The sequence below is a fragment of the Ailuropoda melanoleuca genome, chromosome 3 (assembly GCF_002007445.2).
Source record: "Ailuropoda melanoleuca isolate Jingjing chromosome 3, ASM200744v2, whole genome shotgun sequence".
NCBI lineage: Eukaryota > Metazoa > Chordata > Mammalia > Carnivora > Ursidae > Ailuropoda > Ailuropoda melanoleuca.
Window position 1 is genome coordinate 9,672,700 of NC_048220.1, and position 25,641 is coordinate 9,698,340.

Here is a 25,641-nt window from a genome sequence, read left to right on the forward strand (position 1 = left end):
AGTAGGATGGGCGAGAAGTGCAGCATTTCAAGCATGTGCTCAATCAGATCCAACCGTTCTCTCAGGGTGGGAAGGGCAAATACACTTCTCAAGGCAAAGCCTGGTGTCCATCAAGTAGGTCAGTCTCAGGAAGGTTTTCCCTGTCAGTGTTAAGAACCAAAAACTGGGCTGAAAATCAATATACCTGGTGAGCTAATCAGATATTACCAGTAACACTAAGTCCAACCTTCCCGGACTTGAGTTTTTTTGTTTGTTTGTTTTTTCACTATAATGACAATTAGATGAGTTGATACACAGTCTACAATCTTTTCTCAAAATGACAAGATGTGGATTTTCATTTGCTTTTGTTATTAATAATATACTATGAAATGAGACTTAGCATTTCACAGATGATAGTTTAAAAATAGTAGACAGATATATGTGTGTATATACGTATATATATTTTTATATATATGGTCATACGTCTTATATAAAATTGGATATAACAATGCTTGGTAGATCTTTAAGACACAATTAACAGTTACTAAAATGCTAAAGAATTACATTGAAATATTAGTACTTTGGGTTTGGTTTTCTAGTTTAACAATTGCTCTGAAGCAATAGTCACTAACTGGAAATATTTCAAAAACATGAATAAAAATATATTATTTTTATCATTATTTTAACTTTAATTATCCCTCCACATATACAGCTGACCATTGAACAATCTGAGTTTGAACTGCATGGGTCCACTTATACACAGATTTCCTTTGATAAATGCAGTATAGTACTCTCAATGTATTTTCTCTTCCTTATTTTCTTAACACTGTGTTTTCTCTAGATTACTTTTTGAAGAATACAGTATATAACACAATTGACATACAAAATAGATCTTAACTTTTTGTTAGCGGTAAGGATTCTGGCCAACAGTAAGCTTTTAGTAGTTAAGTTTGGGGGGAATCCAAAATTACAGTGAAGTTTCTGAGTGCACAGGGGGCTGGCATTAAGCTCCCTCATTGTTCAAGGTCAACTGGATTTCTAACCAAGCACCTGAGGGAAGTTTTTCACTTGATTTCCACTTTTTCATGTGACTGCGTGGTTGTGGTTACTGCTTATTGCAATATAACCATATTGCTTATGGCTCTCCACATTTCCCTCCCTTTTCTACCCTCCAACCCCAACGCTTCCCTCCACCTCTAACAGTATGTAAGTTCAGCTATAGGAGATATTGGGAATACTTTTGTTCTAGCAGATTTCCTAGAAAAAAAATGGCAGCCATTGCAACTCCTCGAACAAGATGTAAATCATGGTTAAAATCCTTTACAAAAGTATGAAAAAGTTAATTTTGGACATCTGTATAGATCCCCTTTGTGTGATCCATTTTCTTTCTCTTGCTTTCTGTCACAAATCAACTGTCAGAAACAGGTCTAAATTCATTGATGGATATAACATGTAAAAAATGTACACAAGGATAAATATATATGTTGAACATAAGGGTGACCGATCTGTTGCTAATATTCACCCATAGTAGTAACTTAAGAATGATTCTGAGTTTGTATTCACACTCAGTAGGATAATGTCATTAGTGACAAGTATTTCATGGGCATTGGCTAAAAACATCTTCAATCAAAAGCATTTGTTTTTTGTTTTTTGGTTTTTTTTTTTTATGGTAAATCAAGAGTGTGTTAGACCCCCTACCAGCTGGCGAAGAACCTATTTGGGAACAAACAACTTTCTTAGGTTCTCCTTTTGGCCTTTTTTTTTTTTTTTTTTTTAATTCTGACTTACTAAGCTCACAAAACCTTTCCTAAAATAAGTTAACTGTATTCATTTGTGTAAAATTAAATCACTAGCTTAGTAAATACTCTTCCTGGCACCTGTATGTAACAATAAAGATAGAAATCTCGCTATTTGTAATTCCAGTATGATTGGCCTCCAAACAGAGCATTTGACAGGCCACTAACCATCAGTCCAAGTTTTATATGTTAACATTGTCATCTTTGATGTTTTTATCAGAAGCTCCAGTGAAATACTGTTACATAATCTGATAAATACACTACCTGAATGCTCATCATTTTTATAATAACCGTGTTCAAGGAACCGAGTTTTAAGCCAAAATACGTGGACATTACATGTATGACGTGTTCAATATACCAGGCTACCTAACTGGAAAACTACTGTATTATTTATATAATTTTATATTAATAATTATATTGTTAGGCTAAGGGTCCCTGCTCAGTAAGGCCTTCTTTGGCCATGCCATCTCAAATTCCACCAATGGGATCCTTCCTGTCCACCTTCCCTTGCGCAGAATGCTAACACAAATCACTACCTCCACTACCATTTTGTTATTAAACCAACAATATTGTATTCACTTACACTATGTATTGTCTGCCTGCTCGAGGAGGTCAGCTTTCCATGACCCAAACTATGTCTTGTGTCCAGTCTTGTAGCCACAACACCTAGAACACTGCCCATCAGAATAGCCTTTTGATAAATTGTTATCAACCGAACGAATCCCATCAATGTTCTTATAGAGGCCAGAGCCTGTCTCTCGGCAGAAAACCCCCAGATCTATTTCTCTACTTTTTCTTTATTCTTATCAGGATTCTGGGAAAACCAGGGTACTAACCTAAACTTCTTCTTCCAGGATAAGCCCCAGACATTTCCTTTCCTTCCTCTTTCTGTTGTTTTTTTTGGGGTGTTTTATTGTTCCTGTTTTCTTTGTTTCTTTTCTCTTGTCTCAGGTGAAAAGCTGGCTGCTGGGTAGTAGGTGAACAGGTGTGGAGCAGCTGACTTAGTTCCCAGGTACACCTTGCAGTAAAAACAGTCCCTTCCGGTCTTTCTCACCCCTCCCCCTTTGACACTTGCAGGCATATTCTAGACAAGCTGTATTGTGCCCCATGATGTTTGCTAATTCGGTATTATTTTAGAAGGGAAAAAAAAAAAACCCTAGTTGTTATATTTTGAACTATTTCAGCCACACTAGACATGGCAATTCAAGTCTTACCAAAAGTCTAGGATAACTGCCAAAGTTCTGGGATTAAAGCCCAGGCTAGAATAATTTATAAATAGCTTGTGGTTCTAAGTGTCAAAATATAGCACAAAACACCAGAGACAGATTTTTTAAAATAAAATTGGGGCAGGAAAAACCCTACAAAGTATTATTAAAGGCCACAAATGAGAAGACCAGTGGGTTTACTAAACAAAAAATTTTAATTTCTGAATAGTATGATATATAATGAACAGACAATTAGAAAAATGGGTAAAATGTGTGAATAAGTCTCAAAAGACATATAATGGCCACTGGACAATAAAAATGTGTTTAATCCCACAAATCACTGAATATGTTCAATTAAAAAGGCGATGAACTATCAATACTTTTAATCTTTACAAATGCAGTAAATAATAAATTACAATGTTGACTTTGATACAGATGGAAAGAGTACTCTCATAAACTTCTGGTAAGACTGCAAATTAGTATTATCTTTTCTACAGGGCAATACCAAAGTATATAACCCCATTTCAGCAGGTCTATTCTCTGAATTGAATCTAAAAAGAAATCACATACGAGGGCAAAGAGATAACATATGAGAATGTTCACTGCAATACTGTTTCCATGAAAAAATATGGGTAATGACTTTCCAACAGCAGCCATGGGTGGATTAAAAATTAATTACAGTACTCTTCCATAATGAGATGTTGCAGCCAACACAATGGGAAAGAAATGGACACAGAAGAATGTTCAAGTAGTAGTGTCAAGTGAACTCAGTGTATAGTTTAACAGATGCAATGTATGGTATGTTAACAGATGAATTAAAACGTGTTGGTAACATATGTGCAAATAAGGGCACCTGGGAGGCTCAGTCATTTTAGCATCTGACTCTTGGTTTTGGTTCAGGTTATGATCTCAGGGTCATGGGATCGAGCCCTTACACCCCCCAATCTGGCTCCACGCTCAGCCGGGAGTCTCCTTGAAGAGTCTCCCTTCCTCTGCCCCTCCCTCTGCACTCTCTCCCTCTCTCTCAAATAAAAAATAAAATAAAATAAAAAGATGTGCAAATATACGTAACTATTAGTAATGGTGGTCTCTGAGGAGTAAAGTCAAGAGACTGGGAGAAAATGCCATTTCTTCATCATACATTTCTTGGTTGCCAGAACTTCTAGATCAGACCTTTACACCTTCATGTTTTCAAGCTATCCCCATTTTGAAAATATTCTCGGCAGGAGAGAGAGCAAAAGGCAGATGACCCCAATGAGAACTCAAATCCAGGAACAAGTGAGAGCTGGCTTTTACACGTGTTTCTTAACATTGTTTACATTGCATACAAGTCACCTAAACATCAGAATCCATTCCCCACATTTGTCTTCTCATTAACATCTAGCAAAAGCTTTGCTTCCTGAGATTCTGGAACTCTCTCTCCCTTTGCTCCTCACTAGATGTCATTATTCCACACTCTCTCTCTCTTTCTCTCTCTTTCTGCTGAAAAGAGCTGTCCTCAGCAGGCAGGATGGCAAATGCACAAAGATCAAACAGAGCTCTCCCCCAGCACAGTGAACACAAGGTCCACTGTGCCCAGGAAGAGGGTTACCACACCCACTGTAGGACAGAAGTCCACAGCCAGCAGGGACTGATGGGCCCATCAGTAGTTCTCAGATTGCCCACTTACAGTTAGGCTGAATTCCTTGCAACAATGAGGTCACCTATAGTCTCTAGCAGGTAAATCCTATTAATTTCATAGCACATATGACATATGCCTCTAGTGGGTACAAAAATTGGGCTATATCTTTCAGTGGTATCTTTTTTTTCTTCTCAGAGACTCATTTTTTCTTGGTTTATGTTGTATTTCTAACCCTTCTTTCGACACTATTGGCTATAGTTAGGTTTTTCTAGCAAAAATTATAGCCCTAAAGTTGCTGGCGAATCCGTTTCTATTCTTTTGACTTCAGATAAACAACCCTTTGAGAGTAAGCAAAAGAACTGCCCATTGGTATGTTTTTAGCTTTCGCTGCACTTTAGTACAGAAGCCTTCCATCAGACACGCAGGAACACACTTGAAACAAGCCTTGGGAAATTTGGCTACCGTTAAGAGATTAGAGAGAGAGCTACCATTTGCAGTCAATTTTTAAAGTCTGGCAAACTCTAATTTGGGGACCGCAAATCAACTTCAAAGTGCATCTATCTGTAAAAAACAGATGTGGATATGATTACATACCTGCAGATTCATGAAAACATGGACAGGAGCTGCTCTGCTCCAAGTTTCTATTGATACATTTTCATAGATACCAGAATCAGACGCATCTGACCATTTCCTAGAGAGGGCATTAGCATTAGGGCCAGCAGTTCTAGCATCTTTGTGGCTTTGTACATTGGCCCTTATCTGCAGAAAACGTACTGTGCTTGGTTTAGTCTTGAGATGGTTTGCAAGCCTTATTTGCCCTCTCTTTGGAAGCTCTTAGTAAAACAGAACAAAACAAAAACTCAGAAGATTTCAAGTTTTATGGAGAGGAGGCTTATAATCTCAACAGCAAGGAAAATGGAGAATTTAAAACACACACACAAAACCACAAGGGGTGAGAAAGTAACAACATCTTCCGTGTAGGTGGGAGAAATCATTCCACAGCAGCAATGACTCCTAAACACAGCAAGCAAATGCTCGCACAAGCCTGGAGCCTTGTGTAATCAATAAAGACAATACTGGTACAGCCTCCTAAATGTCTTCCTTCTTCCACATTCATCCCCCACCCTTCATTCTCATTCTAAACACAGCAACAGAGTGATCCCATTAAGAACCCAAGACCATGTAACTCCCCCACTCAAAAATCTTCCAGAACCTTCTTTTCTCAAAGATCCAATCATCAAGCCCTGCCCCCGCTTGCTCTCCATGCCCCATCTAGGCCCCCTCTTCCTCTTGCTCCAGGCTCATCTGCCAGGCTGGCCTCCTAGCTCTTCCAAGAACTCACGGGGCACACTCCCACTTCCCTGCATTTGCACATGGCAATTCCTTTTCTTGCATCAATTTCCTTCCACATAAACACATGGCTTGTTGCCTTACCTGCTTTGACTGTTTCCTCTGATGTCACCTTTTCAAAGAGGGCTTCCTTGACATCTGATTTAAACCATCATTCCCCTTCTTGCCCCATTAATTCAATGAAGCCACCTCTTCCTGCTTTCGTGTTCTCCAAATGCTTACCAGCATATAGTCAACTACGTGTTTACTCATCTACTTATCTTCTCTCTCCCGTTTGAAAGTAAATGTCCTGCAGGTGAAACACTGTCTGTTTTGTTAAGCCCTGCAGACCTAGCACACAGCAGAGACTCAATCATATTTGTTATAGGAATGAGTAGATACTAGTGGAATACATTAATGAATGAAGAATAAAGAGTAAATGCTAGGTCAGGAACAATGAAACAGGATTCATGAATTGGACTGTACAATTACAGCTAGAAGAGAAAGATCCATGGGGGTGCCTGTCAGCGTAACATTAATTTAAGAGAAGGCTAGTGTCCTATGGAAGAGCAGACCATGGGGCAAACACGAAAGAATGACAGCTATCACCGACGCGAGTGTTCACCAAACTTCATAGATTTTTCCGAGCAGACAAAACTATTCTACTATATTTCTTTAAAGCCTGATAATATCTACTAATTCCAGAACAACGGGATCCGAAAATATAGCTTGCAAATATTCACCTTGATAATTGTCAGGTTCTTTTCTGAAGCCAGGGAGTACAGTACCCTGCACCCAATCTACCAACAAATGCGACTCCTTCCCACCAAGTTTACCATTCTCCACAGTCCAGTCTATCGACATCTCCAGCTGAGAGCTCAGGGGCCTCCCAAGTACAGTGTGTGTTTCTACCTTGGCACCCCCGCAGCCCTGCTGACCCAGCACCCCGAGGGATCACACGTAGGACAGAACCCTAAGGCCTCACCACGCCTAGAAGGCTCCACAGGGTATGGAGCCTGGCTACACCTCCAGCCTCATTTCATACCCTTCCCCCCTCCCCCACTGCCATGCTGATGCTCTCACCGTTCAACACACCAAGCAAACTCATGCCTCAAGTGTTTCACACTCAGGGTTCACTCTCTGGAACATTAATCCTCCCGATACACCTGTGGTTCACACCCTCCCCTTATTCATCACCTCATTAAAGTTTTTGCTCAAAGATCACCTCCGCAGAGAAAATTTTTCCTGACCACCAAATATAAAATTACAGCCCCTGTCGTTCTTTATGTCCTTCCATATTTCATTTTTGTTTATAGTCCTTCTTTCCTCACATTCTATTATAGATTTGTCTACCTCTGTACTTTTATTGGTATTTCCCCAGTGGCCATACTGTACCAGGTTCAGGGTTGGTGCTCAGAAAGTATTTATGGAAGGCATGAGTCCAGAGTATAACACACTAAGAGACCCCAAGTTCAAGTTCCTTTGAGTCACTATTCATAGGAAGGAAATGGGCTTCAACAGTTGATTTATCGCTCTGCAGAACCCAACACGCTCATAATTAGAAGGTTTTCTCCACGTTTTAAAGTTCATGATCACTTCCTGCTCTAGGGGAAAACATGCAGAACTGCTATAAAAACTGTTGGAGTTGTCAACTTGCACACAATAACTGAAGGTTCGGCAGATGACATACACGGCTTACATTTTCTTCTATCCTCGCTTAGTCTGTGCAAAACTGACTCAGTCCAATGTACAGAATTGTTGAATCACTATACTGTATACCTGAAAGCAACAAACTGCACATTAATCATAGTGGAATTAAACTTTTTAAGATTAAAAAAACAAAACTAAGTCAGAACAAGCAACCACAAGGCAAAAAACCCTCCGTTTCTAAATGAGACAGTTTTTCTCTTCTCATCTATATTTAAAAGCAACCATGTCCGTGACCTAAACCTTATCACTGTGTCTTTACGAAAATGTGTTTTTACTCAAAGACATAGAAATATGAAGAAACCAGGTGTTTAAACCCCAAAACCTGCTTCTAAGAAGTCTATTCCAATCCTATATAACTTATAAAAAATATTCATCTCATCTCCTACTGTATTATGATTCCCTATATTTAAGGTAATAAAAAGGGAATTAAGTTGCATGTTTTCCATACTAATTCAGGTCTATTTAAAAAAAAGTGGGGGGAGCAGAGAAATAGAATACTATCCCTATCTAATGTTTATTCCTTCTTCTTAAATTGCTGTTTTCCCATAATCTAACTTTTACAATAATAAATCTATATACTCTTTCTCCCAAATCTTAATAAAAAGTTCTGGGCAAATACTTAAAGAAACTTCTGCGATTGTAAAATGTCAAGATCTCATAAAGCATGTTTCTGAAGCAAGGCAGAAAGATGTGACTCTGTTGGAACTAAGGCAGAATTTAAAATACCCAGATTCCCCAATCTTTATGCAACCTCTCTAGTCAGTGGGTGCTGCTGCTAGTTTTCTATCACAGGTAAAATTTCTATCATATTTTTCCCACAGGAAGAGAACACCAAAGACCTCTCTGTGCAGGTATCAGGTATCTAGCTTAAGCTACACACAAAGACTTTAATTGACAAAGAGCTACGTTGGAAATGATCCCCTTGTCCATTTTACATGGCATTATTGATGATGTTTTTATGATTCCTCTTTAAAATAAGTGGCAAAGGATAGACTGGGTATTAAAACATTTTCCACTCCAGTTCCTTTGCTGCTTTTAACCAAACACTCTTAGGAGACTACCAAAACAGCATGGTTCGTCATCCTTCAATTTTTATAGTATCACTTCAAATAAACAGGCATATAAACAACATAAAATCCATAAGGCAAACATCCACTCATTTGTCTTGATGGTGTCGAGATATTCTTGGAAAATGAGGCAATATTTTGACTCTCAAGTATAAACCATGGTCAGTTTACTGCAGTCTGACATTGCCTATGCAGAGAGCCTGGACGTTTCCAGAATACCACTGGAAAATGCATTTTCTAAAGATTCACAGGAACCTACTCCATGCCAAGCACAGCTGTAGGCATCGGCACTACACTACTGAATGAGCAGACATGGCCTCTGCCCTCAAGGATTTCAAGCCATCACGGTATGACTTCTCATTATAATAATGTGTAGACACAGACACAGACACACACACACACACCCTTCTGTGCAGGTGCTGTTTTTTTATCTTTTTCAAAGGAAAGAATTGGGCAGTTTCAAAGTCACTGCCTACTGCTTTAGAAAAAGCAGAGGTCATGAATGTTTCATTGAAATATCTCAGATGGTATCCTGTATGAATGAAGGGTTTCTATGCAACTTGATTGTAAAAATTATCTGCCTACGGGAATTCAGAGAAAAAAGCCAACTATTTTAAGTGGGTGTTTCCTGCATAAAAAAAGATTTTGATGATGCATTGTCAATTTCAGAACTGCCACTTTTCAAAGTCATGACCACAACCACTGCAATGAAAATACAATCAGGAATTCACTTCCTACACCGCAAAACTTGGCCTGGAATAGCACATGCTTTTGGCTACATCTACATTTCTGATTAATTTTTTGAATGCAGAAAATGTACAATCTTGACATTTAAAGAAATGAACACTGACGCGTATTGCTTCAACTCACAGAAAAGAGTAAGAGCACATTTCATCATGTTCTAATAGACACACAAAACAGGGTTTGTGTGAATGATCCGTTAAAGGGTTTTCAACTGCATTTTATTCACTCCTTACACACGTTCACAATGCCCACTGACATTAATGAAGATCACTCAAGTATACGGACAGCGAGCAGGCTTTTGTGTGCGTACTTGTACACTGAAGCAGTAAACTTCACTACTCCCAAAGAAACCTAGCGGATTGTTTTAGTGTTAAATTGATTTTAAATCACTGGCACACATTGCATGAGGTAGGAAGAGTAATATGGCTAACAGGGCAAAGACGTTTCAAGGCGTTACAGAGCTGAAGATGCATGTCCATACACTGTCCTTATTTTCTCTAACCATCCAGGCCAGGCACCCATGTCTTAACTTTTCCTTCTTGCTGAATAGACATTAAATTATCACTACATGGGGAAAGGAATGACCATGGGATGTTTCCAGTGGCTCTTTCCTGGTGGCCTCGCAATCACCTACAGCAGGAGGAATTGCCCATGGCCTCAACTTCCCAGAGTCCCCAGGGACTGGCAGTGTTGTCCACCCACCAAGTCTATTTCATCCTCCAAAACTGATCTCATGCCCACCTCATAAAGAAGGCAGAGGCGCAAGTATTCTGCAGCATGAGGCTGGGAGAGACGGGGAGCCCGCCTGGCCCTCTCCACCTGTGAGTCCGGCTGGCATCATGTGACAGACATTTGGAACCATGCAACTCTTGGCCAAGCCCTCTGCCAACACTACTTGCTTCAGCATCTTTTTTCAGAGAACAGTTCCTTTTTGCAAGTTCATTAGATGGATGTTTGTTTGTAAGGACAGTGAAAACAACTGTAACATCTCTAATGTGGTTTTACTCATCCTAGGGAATTGCAGGCTCTGTCACCAATGCGTTTTCTGATCAGAACACAGGTTTCTAGCAGGAGCGACGGGGAGAAGAACAATTGGTGTCGGTCACAGTCCACATAAAATTTTTAAAAATCAAGATTTGAAGTTACATCCGATTTGCTTATTGTGGCTTACAGCATCTTTATGGCATAAATAGAAATACCAAGATGGAGTTCCAGGCAAGGTGTTTGAGAGCATTTGAGACAGAAAATGTTCTCTAGGATACTTCTTAGATAAATAAAATGAATTCAGACAGGCATATCTGAACACTTTAGGAAGAATACCTCTTGTCTCATATTCAGAACAAGGATGAAATGCCACTCAGACTTTCAGATTTTTTACCTAATTACTCAAAATCAAAACAAACAGCTAATCTTTGATGAAGCAGAGTTCAAAGGAGCAGGATTTGACCCAGATGCTTGAGCAGCAGGTCTGAGAACAGTGAAGCCAGAGCTCTAATCTAAAGAAATTCAGTATATTCCTTGATTTCAGTGTCTCCAATGGGGCAGATGACTGATGACCCTTCAGCTGCTGCCCAAAGTCAGAGCATTGCACAGTCAAGTCTGATGGCAAAGTACAGTTAGATGAGGTTTTCTACAAGGACCTCCTACCACAATGCCTAATTCACAGAGAAGCATAGAAGAAAGGCATTGCCACGTCAGGAGGGAGAGAGAAACGCTGATGAACAGATGTGAAAACCTTCTGGTACTTCATGACTCATAATTGTAATAGCTACACAATGAAATCTTCGATCTTGATGACCACATGCTGGTTGATGTGCTTGGATTTTTCCCTTGCTCACTACATACCTGAAACATTAGGAAGTCTGTTGAAGACATCTGTGGGTTCAATACTTTGAGATTGATGATTGTTGCTTCTGGCTCCAAGTTCTGTTGCGATCAATAGAGATCTTCCATGCTCTCAGCCATCTATGATGGCTCCACTCTCTGCTTTAATTCAGAGGTAGGAGAAGAATTACTATTAGAAAGGTATGTGTTAACAAGCCATACTTTTCTTTACCTTCCAACATCTCAATAGGATTGGAATCTGTTGTGGTTTCCAGGTACCCAAGACCATAAGCAAAGAAACCTGAAAGATCATCACATTGTCTTTGGCTTGGTCACGGGAACCATGAAATGTAACTACTTAGCAGATGGGTATCAGAGCACAAAGATATTGAGAAATCTAAGGGACTCCTACCCACATGCAGGCAGGTTATTCCATGCGGTGCCAGCTTCACGTATTCCAACTAGAAAGACTGAGGGCTTCGGGGAGTCAGACACAACTGGGGATACAAACCTCCCTCTGCTACTCACTGGTTAAATGATCTTGAAAATAATAGTGCACCAAAGATGAAGCTTTCTCCCCTATGAAACTGAGCTGTTGTTAAACTTATGGGAGACAGGAATTCTGGCACTAGAGGAAGTGCAATTTTTCTACATAGTAAGTGCTCAGTAAGTATTAGGTAGGATATAGAGGACCTACCCCTATGTGGTTAATTTGAGAAATGAAGACATTGAGACGCAGTGACGTTAAGTGAGAGATTATTCATGATGGAACCAGAGCCCAACCCCAGCCTCTTACACACGGTACAGTCCCCTCTGGTAGTTCACAGTACATCATATACTCCTACAGCTTCTCTTCGTGTGGACATACACTTGAGTGTGTTTAACTGCGATGATCCACGACCCATATACTTTGACTTAACCAAGACTATTAAGCTCATCCCGGTGCAAATTCCTCTCTTCCCCGAATCCTTTGGATTCCTTTTTCTTCACAAGTCGAGATACTCTTTGCTCAAAGCAACAACACTTGATCCTGTCCCTGAAACATCTATGCTTTTTTCTTATTGGACATCTTCAAAGTGGGAAACCCTCCTATCAACAGTCTAATTACTCAGCATCACCATATTGACAACATTTATTACAGCAAAAGGCATAAGCAGTCATGTCTAATGATCAAGCGAAGTATCAGCTGATATTTACTAAGAGGGTCAAGTGTCAGTGATACAGTAGTGAACAATTCACACAAGGTTTCTCCTCTCATGAGTTTAGATTCTAGAAGGGGGAGAAAATAAAAGCACACCAACAATTAATTGGGTGATCTTGAGCAAGTGACTTTGCTTTCTATAAGCCCTGGTTCCTTCATTCTTAGAACTTGGGGTTATTTTTTGTAAGATCCACCATTAGCTGGGAAAATAGAATATTAATACACTGTATCAATTTTCACTACAGGTGCATCAAAGAACTAAATGCAAAAAAATTATAAAACTTTTGAAATAAATCTAGGAGAATATTTTATAACCTTGTGCTTAGGGAAATCTTAAGTAAGAGTAGATACTTGTTAAGCCAGAAAAGAAAATGTAGACCTATTGACTCAAAGACACACACACACACACACACACACACACACAGCCATAAACATAGCAACATCAAAAAATAAGGATGAGAAAACGTTTGCAAAATATCTAGTATCTCCAAATATGCAAAAAAGCACTAACATAAACTACCCATTATAAAAATGGACAAAGGCTACGAAAAGGTGTTTCACATATCAGAAAATGCAAAATAACGATGTCAGAAGTAGTCAGAAAAATATGCATATTATAAAAAGAAAGAACCAAACTTTTACCCAGTCATTTGACAAGATCTTTAGAAACTGACAGCCTTCAGCACTGATAAAGGCTTAGGAACTTATTTTCTCTCAGACACTGTTGGTAAGGTTATAAATTAGGACACATTTTTGGAAAAAACAATCTAGAAATATTTATTAAACTGCAAAGTCACATACCCTTAGACCCTAAAATCCTGCTCTGGGAATATCCAACTGAAATAAGAGTACAATAAAAGGAGAAACAAGAGCAAACAGACCGAAGTGCCCATTTATAAGGGAATGTTTTGATCAATTATGTTATACCCATTCGAGAGAATTCTCCATGAGCTCTTAAAGAGGGTAAGGGAGATCTGTATGCATTAACTTGGTACAAAGATTACATTATTGTTGAAAAATCAAGTTACCTAATAGTACAAATTGTTTGCTTGTATAAATACAAAATACCTTCATACCTACAGTTAATACAAACATAACACTTTCACTACCACATCAGAAAGAGCAAAACAGAAGTAGTCAATGTTCTAGATTCTGTTCAGCTGGGCTTTTTCGGGAATCCCAGAAAGATGGCATTCTAGCCGCACCCCCCCATCGTTGATAATCACAATCAAAAGCTGATTACAATACAGGTATGTGGCAGTTACATATTTTCATGCTAAACACCCAATTTCACCTCTTTATTATGTAATTGCTGATTGATTACTGGAATCTAAAGCTAATAAAAAAGTGTGAAGACTCTCTTCCCCATAGGAGCACAGTAATGGCCCTGAATTATGCAGTATTTTAGAAAATGGATAAAAATATCTTATTTGCAATTTAAATACTCTACAGACCTCAAATTCCTGTTCTGTGACAAAGCAACACCATCTTTGCAATGAGCATGCAATACAACAAGGAGCGAAGACAAATGTATTACCTCCTCAGACCCTTCCTCATACACTTGTTTTGAAGGCGGAAATATTGCATCTATTATTCTCCTGCTCAAAATGCTATTTTGAGAAAGGCTAACCCATTCCCTTAACTGTGATTAACTATATGCCTCCATCATAATAAACAGGGTGATCCCAAATATTCTACACTTCAGTCCTTTTTCTGGGCACCAGATGAACACAGCTTAAAACAGCAGCTGGAGATAATGGCTTTTCCAGTGAGAAAGTTAGGGAAACAACTAGAAATAAAAATAATACTTGGGGATATGGGGGAAAGCAAGCCAGAATTGGAATCTGTTCCACTCTTTGTTACTTACTAGTTTTGCTTAAATTTAAGCTATTTTCTTCTGTGGATCAGATTCCTCGCCTACTAAATAATTGGGGGCATTTGATTAGATGATCTGTAAGGACTCTTTCATTAAGGAGTTTTGTTTAGATTCTGACTCTATTATCCTTAATTCTTCACTTAAAGTTTTTCTTTCTAAATATCAGAAAATATTCCATCAGGAAAGCTGTAGAACATCATCTCTCTCCTTTTTTTTTTTTTTTAAGATTTTATTTATTTGAGAGAGGGAGAGAGGAAGCACAAGCAGGGGGAGGGGCAGAGGAGAAGCAGACTACCCACTGAGCAGGGACCTTGATGCTGGGCTCACACCCTGGACCCTGGGATCATGACCTGAGCTGATGGCAGACACTTAACCAACTGAGCCACCCAGGCAGCCCTAGAACATCATCTTAAAACATACTCAGTATTTGCAAAAAAAAAAAAAAAAAAAAAAAAAAGAGAGAGAAAAAAGAGNAAAAGAGAGAGAGAGAGAGAGAAAAGAGAGAAAGATCAGGCTGACTCATACATTGGAACAGAAACTTCATCTATTCTTCTAATTTGCACATTTAAATATTTTTCATAAAGAATCCTATTTCTTGTGACTTGTCAAAAGACACACAGTACAAAAACTTATTGACATAAGTTCCAGGTGGGCAGAAAAAAAAATCAATATATTTTAAATGCCAAACCTTTTAAAATGATCACTGTACACAGCGTATCTCAGCAAAATGATTTATTCAGGATGCACACATTGCCAACTAGGCAGAAAATTTTTCCAAATTTAACTTTCCTTCTGCAAACCAAGCGATGGATTTTGGTTCTGCTTTTGCTTTTTACTTTTTTCTTATGTATTATCTCACATGCCAAAGATATTTCAGTAAGAAAAAAATGCAACCCACCCCCCAAATAGGAGTCTGTGAATAAAACACAGCCACGCTGACTCTGAATTATGTTTACAAAGCAAATGTAGTAGTGCATGGGCTCGAAGGGGACAGAGTTTATACCCAATTAGGTGGGAGGACAGTGGAAAAGCAGGGAGGTAGAATTATCTTCACAGATCAACTGTGTTTGAGATTGGTCTTGGCAAATGAATAAAAAAGCATAAAACAAAAAACCAGGAAGCTATTCCAAGGACTATCAGCTCCAATGAAAGGAGTCAGCACAGAGAAAAGATGGTAAAGAGACAAGTACAGGCATCACGCTGGATCTGTTCAATAGAAACATTTAGGGGTGCCTGGGTGGCACAGAGGTTAAGCGTCTGCCTTCAGCTCAGGGTGTGATCCTGGCGTTATGGGATCGAGCCCCACGTCAGGCTCCTCCGCTATGAGCCTGCTTCTTCCTCTCCCACTCCCCCTGCTTGTGTTCCCTCTCTCGCTGGCTGTCTCTACCTCTGTCAAATAAATAAATAAAATCTTAAAAAAAAAAAAAAACACTTATTTAACGTTCACAGCAATGAGAGGATCATTATCCTAATTTTACAGATGTGGAAACAGAGTTTCAGAGAGGTTAATTACTTTGCCCAAGGGTACACAGCTAATCAAGAGCAGAGCCACCTTCAAACCTTATTCTAAATGACTCCAAAGCTTTGGTTTATTCCAAAAGCATTTAGTGAGCATTCACTGGGTCTAAAACACTGTGGTTAAAACTAGTGATGCAAAGGGACATGGAATGTGGTCACTGTCTGCAAGGAGCCTGTTGTGCTCTTGGGCTGGGCTGGACAACAGTGAGCTTCCAAGTTCATCTACAGTGATCCCACCAGCCTCTTGACTCCTGCTTCCTTCCATGCTCTACAAGGCACCCTGAGTTCATCCTCATCGGGACCAGTTAACCTGCTGGTCTTTTTTCACCACCCAAGCTTTATTGTGATCCAAGTAAAAGCCAGCACAGGTATATCTGGGAAAACAGCCAAAAGGAGTTGCTATCTTAATGGGGTGGCCACTGTCCCTCTAAGTTCCGAATCAAGTACCTTGCTCCTTGAGTTTCCCTCCAAGACACTGGTCAACTTGGATATTTTACACTCAGGAGCTCAAAGACCCCAGTATATTCCCTTTCCCTTATCCGGAAGGGGACAAGGGTACCCAGAAACAGCATGAATCCCTTTCTGTCCCATGCCTGGTAAAGCTTTTGGAGGCAAAACTTAAGTCATAGCTTCCCCTAGCTTTCTTCTCGTTGACATTCTCTTTTTCCCCAACAATGCATTGCTTCCCCATCCCTTATTTTCATCATTCTTTATATACTAACATATGAAGCCAACTGCCCTTATTCTCAGGAATCCTCACCTGGAAAAGCCATTTTGTTTTCCAATGTCGCAAACCTTACCCACCTCCTCCAGTGCGAGGGAGATTTCACGATGTGTAGCGAGATCAGGAAATGGCCAGTCAAGCTACGCCATGCCATTTCCCTGGACCTAACAGAATAAGACTCATCTATAGCTGAGCACTGAGCAGAAGATATGTCCAGATCCCAGGGGCTAGGGATAAAATGTGCGGCACTTCCAGTTTTAGATGACCATTCATAGGAATAATTTCTGCAGAACACCCCTACAGTGTAATTATCAATTGGACAGAAAACCTAATTGTCCCCTATTAACACTAACTGGATTTTGGCAAAAGAAATGCCTCCGCCAGAGACTTGAGAACAAGATAGCTTAAACTAACTACTAAAAGATACATCCATACACATTTTAAATCTGTCATTATGGCAAATACCTAACTTCTCATGCTTTTATGGAATATTGTTTAGAGAAATGGGGAGGCATTTAATCCCATTTGTAGGATACAAGTATGAATGTGAAGAGGGACGGGAAGGGGAATGAAGGTGGCCTATAGTCCTGGAGAGGAATGCATTTAAAATTTTCCCTTTTGTCCCTCAGGTAAAGCATAGGTTACTTTAAAACATTCTCTCTCTCTCTCTCTCTCTCTCCACACACACACACACACACACACACACGTTTCTTCCTGATTAATTTATCAACATACATTGGAAGAGCTTGATACATTTTGATTGCTAGAGTGGGACTACTAACCTACATAAAATCAAAGTCACAATCCCCTTCGCATATGCCTAAAAAGGTCTTAAGAATTACTGGCTTTAAATATTTCAAAGCTTTGTTTATCTGGCTTCTGATTTTGAATATATCCCAAAAGATAAATTAAGAACTGTGAGACCCTGAATTTGATTCTCTCCCAGAAATCTATTCTTTTAACCAACTAAAACAGGGCCCGATGTAAGGTTTGCTTTATCTCAAACCAACATACCTAGAATAATCAGAACAAGGAAGAAGTCATATTTTCTGGAAAAGCTTAACATTTTCTTACCAGCAAGCATACTTGCTTTGGAAAACCTTTCAACTGAACAATGGTTTGCATTATCCTCAGCCTTCGGTTTTTCTCTAAATCTGCCTTTGTACACCATTTCCTAAGTTCTCTCCATGCTGCCTGACAGTTTTGCTATTTTAGCCTGATTTTCTGCAATTTTACTTCTCTGCTGTCTGGATGATTTTATTATTTGCCATCTTCTCTCTTTCAGATGGGGGTTTTATTCTGGTTTTGGCGTGCTGGGGTTTTGGCAGGCAATTGCTATAAAATACAAGAGGTTTGGAAGCTGTGCAGATGGCAAATGCAGTCTTGTGTGCTTTCATTCACGATGGGCTTCCGGCTTTTTCTAACAGGCAGGAAAACCGCCAACACTGATTTCCTGTGCCCACTTCTGACAGATTGAAGCAAGACTGAGGCGGTGATGGGAAGGACTGAGGTTTTGCAGTTCTGATCGACTCTGGTGGCTGGAATTTAAGAGAACAATCTTTTATTGATACTTAGCAATGATCTGCTCACATTGTTTTCCATCTTGGTAGGTTTTTAATGAATCTGTTTAGCTTCGAAGTTAACATCTCCTTCCTCCAAGAGAAAAGTTCAATGATGACCTAACATTTCCTTCTGGTTTTTACTGCTGGTGTTTCCCCAAGCTAGTACACATGTAATGATCAAATTTATTTATTTTTTTCCAAAGAACACCTTGCCAAGCATTACCATTCGAATAAGAGGACCCACTGTCTCATTTAAACCTTGTTTCCAGAAATGGCATCTCGAAAAAAAGCAGCATTTCTTTGAGTAGTTAGATTCAAGAGCTCAAACACAGACAAATATTTCTTCCCAGAAAAATAAGAACCATTTGCCATACCATGGATCAAGTACTTATGACCCTCTAGTAAACCAAGGGTGTTAAAACTGCAATCTCATGGAAACAGTGAAGTATTGGTTAGCTCTGTTAAGGAAAGTACCTATTTCCATTATAAAGTTATTGGAGTGTGAGAATCGGCAATAATAAAGTCTTTCCAGGGCCCTCAGTTTCCCTTGACTCTGCCTTTTTATTCCACAGAGACATGCACTTGGGAAAACATAATTAATTTCTGCACAATCTCAAAGCTCAGCACAAGAATTTTTAAGCATTCAGTCCAAGAAAAACAAACCTTCACAAATAAAACTTCATATCCTCTGGTATACAGTATAGTGTCTATTTATTTATGGGTTCTACTAAAAAATTAAGGCACAATTTGGGTCCTGGTCACATACAAATAACGTGACAAATAAGCAACTAGTCTGATTCTAATTCTGCCCTCACTCTTTAAGAAACTGGATTCAGCTGGAATTCTAAAGGCATAATTAGGGGCACCTGGGTGACTCAGTCAGTTAAGCCTCCAACTCTTGATTTAGGCTCAGGTCATGATCTCAGGGTCGTGAGATCGAGCTCCACCTTGGGTGCTGTGCTGGCTGGATTCTGGACCTCTGCCCCTCCCTGCCACTGGCTCACTCTTTTGCTCAAGAAAATAAAAAAATAAATAAAAATAAGTAAAAGGCATAATTAATGTAATCCTAACCATGGAGCACAAAGCAAGGATCCCAGATTTCCTAGATTTTCATTACCTTCCACAAAACTTGGACAAGACATTTCTCCATCATGGAGGACTCGATTTATAGCAAGAGACTTTCTTCTCTGGTCCTGCCTATAAATTAGCAATAGCATTTTCCCCCCACTCTCAGTTATTATGTCATACAAACAACACCCCCTACCCTCTCCCAGATGCCCGTGGATGGCAAGGTACCACCCTCACTGGAGAACCATGCTGCCTCGAAGGTCCCCCAAGGTCCTAGGGTCCAAGGACCCTAGGACCCCCAAGTAACCAAGACAGTTCTGTTCCATGTTCAATAAAGGAATCAAGCCACGGGGCCTGCACACGCCTCACATGGGTTATTTTCCCTTCGTCTGGATTGACATTTGGCATTATTAAATATTCAATTATTTAACTTGGTCAAAATTATACAGAGGATCGTACAGACACAAATATAAGGTCACAAAAATAAAACTACCAATTTTTTTTCTCAGATACTGATGCATTTCAGTGAGTAGATAATTCACATCTCTTTGTATGTAATCATGCATGCATCCAGATTCAAGCTGAAGAGATTACAATATGAGGCTAACCTGACCTTAAGACCACCTTATATGTAAATGAGGATGTACAAACAGAGGTCTAATTTTATTATGGGGTAAATATGCTATTCAGAATATTCAAGTAGAAATATTATCAGCCTCATTTAAAGTTATCTGATATAGGATAGAAAAAATTGTTTATAAAGTAATAAGGACTGATTCCTTGAATGGTGTATATTTTTCAGTAGAAACTTATTTACCCTGAGAGACAGTAACTGTCTCCATATTAATGTGCATATTCCAAGTTAGAAAGTGTAGCTCAGTTGTCAATAGCACTAAGGAAATCTGGCTATGATATCACGTTTTATTAAACGCTTTACTTAAAATAATTTTTTCCGTACATCGCCGAAAGACACCAAAATAGACGTGCAGAAGTAAAAATACATTCCATGTTCTTGGATAAGAAAAAACAGCAACATGAAGATAATTTTCTCTAAGTTACTTGATAAATGTAATACAATCCCAATACAAATACCGTAAGAATTGCTTCTAGAGCTATACAAACTTATTTCCAAGTTCACAGGAAAAAAGTAACAGGACAATAACAGAGAAGTGCTAAGAAGTGGGAGGCTGCTTCTTCCAGTTCCTGAAATCTATTATAAAACATCTAGAATTAAATTATATGGTACTGGCAAACAGAATAAAAAGTTCAGAAACGGATGCTAGTACATCGGGAAGTTCAGAATATACTAAGCACAGCATCTCCCATCAGTGCCTAGGAAATGATACAATCTTATGGAATCAGTGTTTGGATCATTCCTCACATCAGACTTCAGGATAAATTTCAAATCCATCAGGGACTGCAATGTAGGAAACCTAACCGCATGTACACTACAGCAAAATGGGTCAAATCCTTTGAAAACCAGACTGCAGAACCCTTTCCTACTTAGGATTCAACATCTAGAAGCAATATTTAGGAGGGACTGGTAAATTTCTGCCCATTAAAAAAATATATATATCCACCCAACAAAGACACACAAACACTCTGAGAAAAGTAAAAAGACAAAGTGCAAACTAGGAAAAAAAATATCAGTAACCTATCACAGTAAAGATACCCTAGGAAATTTAAAGAGCATTTGAGAAGAAAAAGACCAACAAAGAATTTGTTTTAAAAAAAAAAGATTAAAACTATGTAAAGATGCTCACCTTCATAATAAAAAATGCACATTAACCTATTCTCAAATACGACTTCTCACCTATCTGCTTGGCAAACACCTAACATCTCGACAACAATCTCCATGGATGGCTGGCCTGCGGGGAGTCAGGCACTCTCCTATGTTAGAGCTGGGAATGCTCAGTGATACCGCCCAAGAGCATTTAATGTCTAACCTAACTACATACAGTGGACTATCTCCACAGTCCCCACTATTAGAACTTTCCCCATATACACTGAGAACAGTCTAAAAGGTCATGTGCAAAGATAATTCATCGTAATGGTATTCGTAGTAAGAAAATAAAGGGAAAAAATCAAGGCCCATCCCTAGGGGACTCTCTGAGCCAACTTCAACAAAGTACTCTACAGCTACAAGCATGAATGAGGAAGAACCACTCTACTGTTACCCAGCAAGCACCAGCACAAACTGTTAGGTGAGAAACCAACATGCAGGGGCACCTGGGTGGCTCAGTGGGTTAAGCATCTGCCTTTGGCTCAGGTCATGATCTCAGGGTCCTGGGATCGAGTCCTGCATCAGGCTCCCTGCTCAGTGGGGAGGCTGCTTCTCTCTCTGCCTGCCACTCTCCCTGCTTGTGTGTGCGCACGTGCGCGCGCTCTCTCTCTCTCTGTCAAATAAATAAGTTAAATGAAACTGAAACCAACATGCAGACCAGTTTTAATACACTGTACTACTGTTTGCATAAGGGGCTGGAAATGTGTAAGATACACAAACACTGGGGTATTAATTCACACGTTTGTACGTGTGCATATATAAGTATATATGTGTGCATACATATGTATTATTTTTAAAACACAGAAAGATCAACAAAAAACGACTAAAAACTGTTACATCTAAGAACAGGCAGGGATATAGATCAAAGTTGGACTTCAAAACTGAAGTTTTTACTTTGGAGCTTGGTGGTGAGTGTTTTACATAAATTAACAAAACTGATGTTAACTAACAAAAAAGCTATCCCCATTTTTTGAAAAGTAATTGGAGCAAATGAACATAACTGTATATTAGGTTGGTAGAAAATCCATATAAAGAAATGAGCCTGAGGAATTAAAATAGTGTTTTCATTCTCCAGTTCTTTGAGGATATATCCTAAGGACCAAAAGAACCAGAAAGAAACCTTCCACCTTACTCTGTGGTCTTATTATTAGAAATGATGGCATTGTTGTTTTGAGACCACTATATCATAGGATAAAGATCTAAGTAACTATTTAATGGCACTAAGAACCAAGATTTTCAGACTAGAAAAAAAAAAAGAGATGTGAATATAAAATCAAAGTACTAAGTACCCTCTAAACTGAAATTTAAATGACCAATATTCCTATGAACTCATGATATATTTTCACTATGTAAATTAGTTTGGATTTTCAGGTCCTGTCTCCTGAATAGGTCTAAAAGAAATGGTAATGCAGTAGCAAGGAGCCAACTTAGAGTTTAGATTCAAACTGTCATTTCCTACTAAGAGAACAAAGGCTCTTTGGGGGGAAATTGGGTGATTCCAGATCTGGGAATATTCAAAATGAGCCTGGGACATCTGGCGCCAAAAACCAAGAAAGGTTTCAAAAATTACTGGAGCCATATAAAAAGAGACAAATGAGCCAACAAGCTCCTATTGGTCAAAAACAGAGTAATTTGAGAATCAGACTGAATAACAGGCACAACGAATAAGAGCATNAACCAAGAAAGGTTTCAAAAATTACTGGAGCCATATAAAAAGAGACAAATGAGCCAACAAGCTCCTATTGGTAAAAAAACAGAGTAATTTGAGAATCAGACTGAATAACAGGCACAACGAATAAGAGCATGTACAATGTTTTCCCCAAAAAAACCTCATTGGTCAACTCTAAGGGTGTTAAAAGATAAACTCATTGTTATGCAAACGAATAAACACACATAATCAATTCTTTTGGATTCTCCACCATTCCTAACATTCCATAAATCCCTCAACCGCTTTGGGTTTAAATGCGTAATCAAATCTTTTTTTCTGTTTTTGTACAAACCCTATTTTGTGGTAATAATATTGCATGAAGGAACGTTATGCTTTATGGAACGATTTCAGCTATAAATGCAGAAGGAATGATAACATTAAAAATCATGATGCTGTCATCTCTAAAGAAAGCAAAGATCTTGGCAGGGATTGTGAACGGATGATTGCTAGGCGCAGGCTGATGGGAATTTCACAGACCCATGAGGCTGCGAGTCTAAAACACTGGCATATCTTAACATCACTTAAAGTACGGCTTCCTCCCAGCGTGATGTATTAGAAAAGTCACAGCACCTCCACGAGTACCTTTCCAAGTTCTTTTGTGTTGCTGTGAGAGAGAGATGAAGAGAGACTCCAAATCAACTTAATCCTTGAGATTGACACTTTACAGGAACATGGGGAATGGATGAGAAAGTGAATAAAGCCATGAGATGAACGCCAAAGCGGAAAAATTCCTCTGGACCTACTTTCTCTTCCATCAAACAAATGGTAATGGGGGTAAAAAGTGGAGAGAAGTTCTATAAAGTACAAGAGCTTTACAAATATTAANGGAAAAATTCCTCTGGACCTACTTTCTCTTCCATCAAACAAATGGTAATGGGGGTAAAAAGTGGAGAGAAGTGCTATAAAGTACAAGAGCTTTACAAATATTAAGCAAGAGGGGCGCCTGGGTGGCACAGCGGTTAAGCGTCTGCCTTCGGCTCAGGGCGTGATCCCGGCGTTATGGGATCGAGCCCCACATCTGGCTCCTCCGCTGGGAGCCTGCTTCTTCCTCTCCCACTTCCCCTGCTTGTGTTCTCTCTCTCGCTGGCTGTCTCCATCTCTGTCGAATAAATAAATAAATAAAATCTTAAAAAAAAATATTAAGCNCTTGTGTTCTCTCTCTCGCTGGCTGTCTCTATCTCTGTCGAATAAATAAATAAATAAAATCTTAAAAAAAAATATTAAGTGAGAGCAATGTTCAGAGTGTTTAGATTTTGATTGGAACCCACTGTAAAAGATCAGCTTTATTTTAGGGAGACTTGGGGGGCTCAGTCGGTTAAGCATCCAACTTTTGATGCTGGCTCAGGTCATGATCGATGGGGGTGGAGCCTGCTTAAGATTCTCCCCTCCGCCCTTCCTCTGTCCCTCTCTCTCTTTAAATAAAAACAAACAAACAAACAAACAAAAAACACCAGGTTTTATTTTAGATATTTAGGCAAACTGAACACAGACTGGTTACTAGATGGTATTGCTCATATCATGAGTTATGCTAATGGCAACGTATATATGGAAAAAGTCAGTAGGCATTAGGAATACATTCCAAAGAATTTATGTTTTGTGGATTTGTTTAAATAATTTAACAAAGATAGATGAAACAAGATTACAAACATGATAACTACTGAAGCTGGACGATGTGTAAATGGCACTTTATTACACTGTTTATTTTTTAATTTTCTTTGTAAATGCCCATGATAAAAATATTTTTTAAACTATCGAGTCCAGAAATTTCTATCTTATATAACTCCTAGTTACTGCTCCCTTTGTGCAACTGCTACAGGAACTTCAGCATGACTCCTATTACATATATTTCCATTGTTTGTTTTCAAAAAGGGCTATTTATTCTTTGATCAGACCTGGTGCGTTTACAAGGCAGTTTTCAATATGTTCTGCTTCACAGGCTTTCCCAATCCATTAAGTAATATTATCTAGGAATTTTATGTAGTTTCTTTGCAATGAAAAATAAAACAAGGTTCTGTCTGTAAAGGACCCTCTGCTTTTATTTGATATTTGTCTCAGAGATTCCTGACTTGCAGATCTGGACCCTCTAGCAGACCACACAGAAAACCATGAAACCCTAACATAAACAGTGTGAAAGACTAAATGAGGTCTTACCCATGGAAGGACTAGTATATTTCAAGTTTACGGACATGACTTTAAGATTGATAGAACAAAGTTCTCCATGAATCCATACTCAAATTAGGACTCCTCTTGTGTCAAATTGTGTTTTTTTTCTTCCCCAGTAACTGTGTCCTCGTCCTTGACAATACTGAGTAACTCTGACCACTTGGTCCTGAGACTGTACAGTGTTTCATTTTCAGGCATTCTAGGCAGCAGCGATTTTTGTGTCTTTAATAATCCCCAAAGGACCCTTATTAAAAAGGTTCCTATACCAGCTTGCATTCCCTCCAACAGTGTAAAAGGGTTTGCCTTTCTCCACATCCTCACCAACATTTGTTATTTCCCGTTTTATTAATTTTTGCTATTCTAATTGGTGTAAGGTGGTATCTCATTGTGGTTTTGATTTGTATTTCTCTGATGGCTAATGATGTTAAGTATTTTTTCATGTGTCTGTTGGCCATGTGAATGTCTTCTTTGGAGAAGTGTCTGTTCATGACTTCTGCCCATTTTTTGACTGGGTTTTTTTTGAGGGTTGAGTTTGAGAAGTTCTTTATAGATCTTGGATATCAGCCCTTTATCTGTAATGTCATTTGCAAATATCTTCTCCCATTCCGTGGGTTGCCTCTTAGTTTTGTTGACTGTTTCCTTTGCTGTGCAGAAGCTTTTTATCTGGATGAAGTCCCAAAAGTTCATTTTTGATTTGTTTTACTTGCCTTTGGAGACACGTCATGAAAGAAGTTACTGTGGCCGATGTTGAAGAGGTTACTAC

General features: G+C 39.0%; 1 long non-coding RNA gene across 1 annotated transcript in view; it reads right to left on the reverse strand.

Annotated features, from left to right (window-relative positions):
* Positions 1-25,641, reverse strand: part of LOC109489041 — a 270,483-nt gene that overhangs the window by 144,440 nt on the left and 100,402 nt on the right. The window lies entirely within an intron of this gene.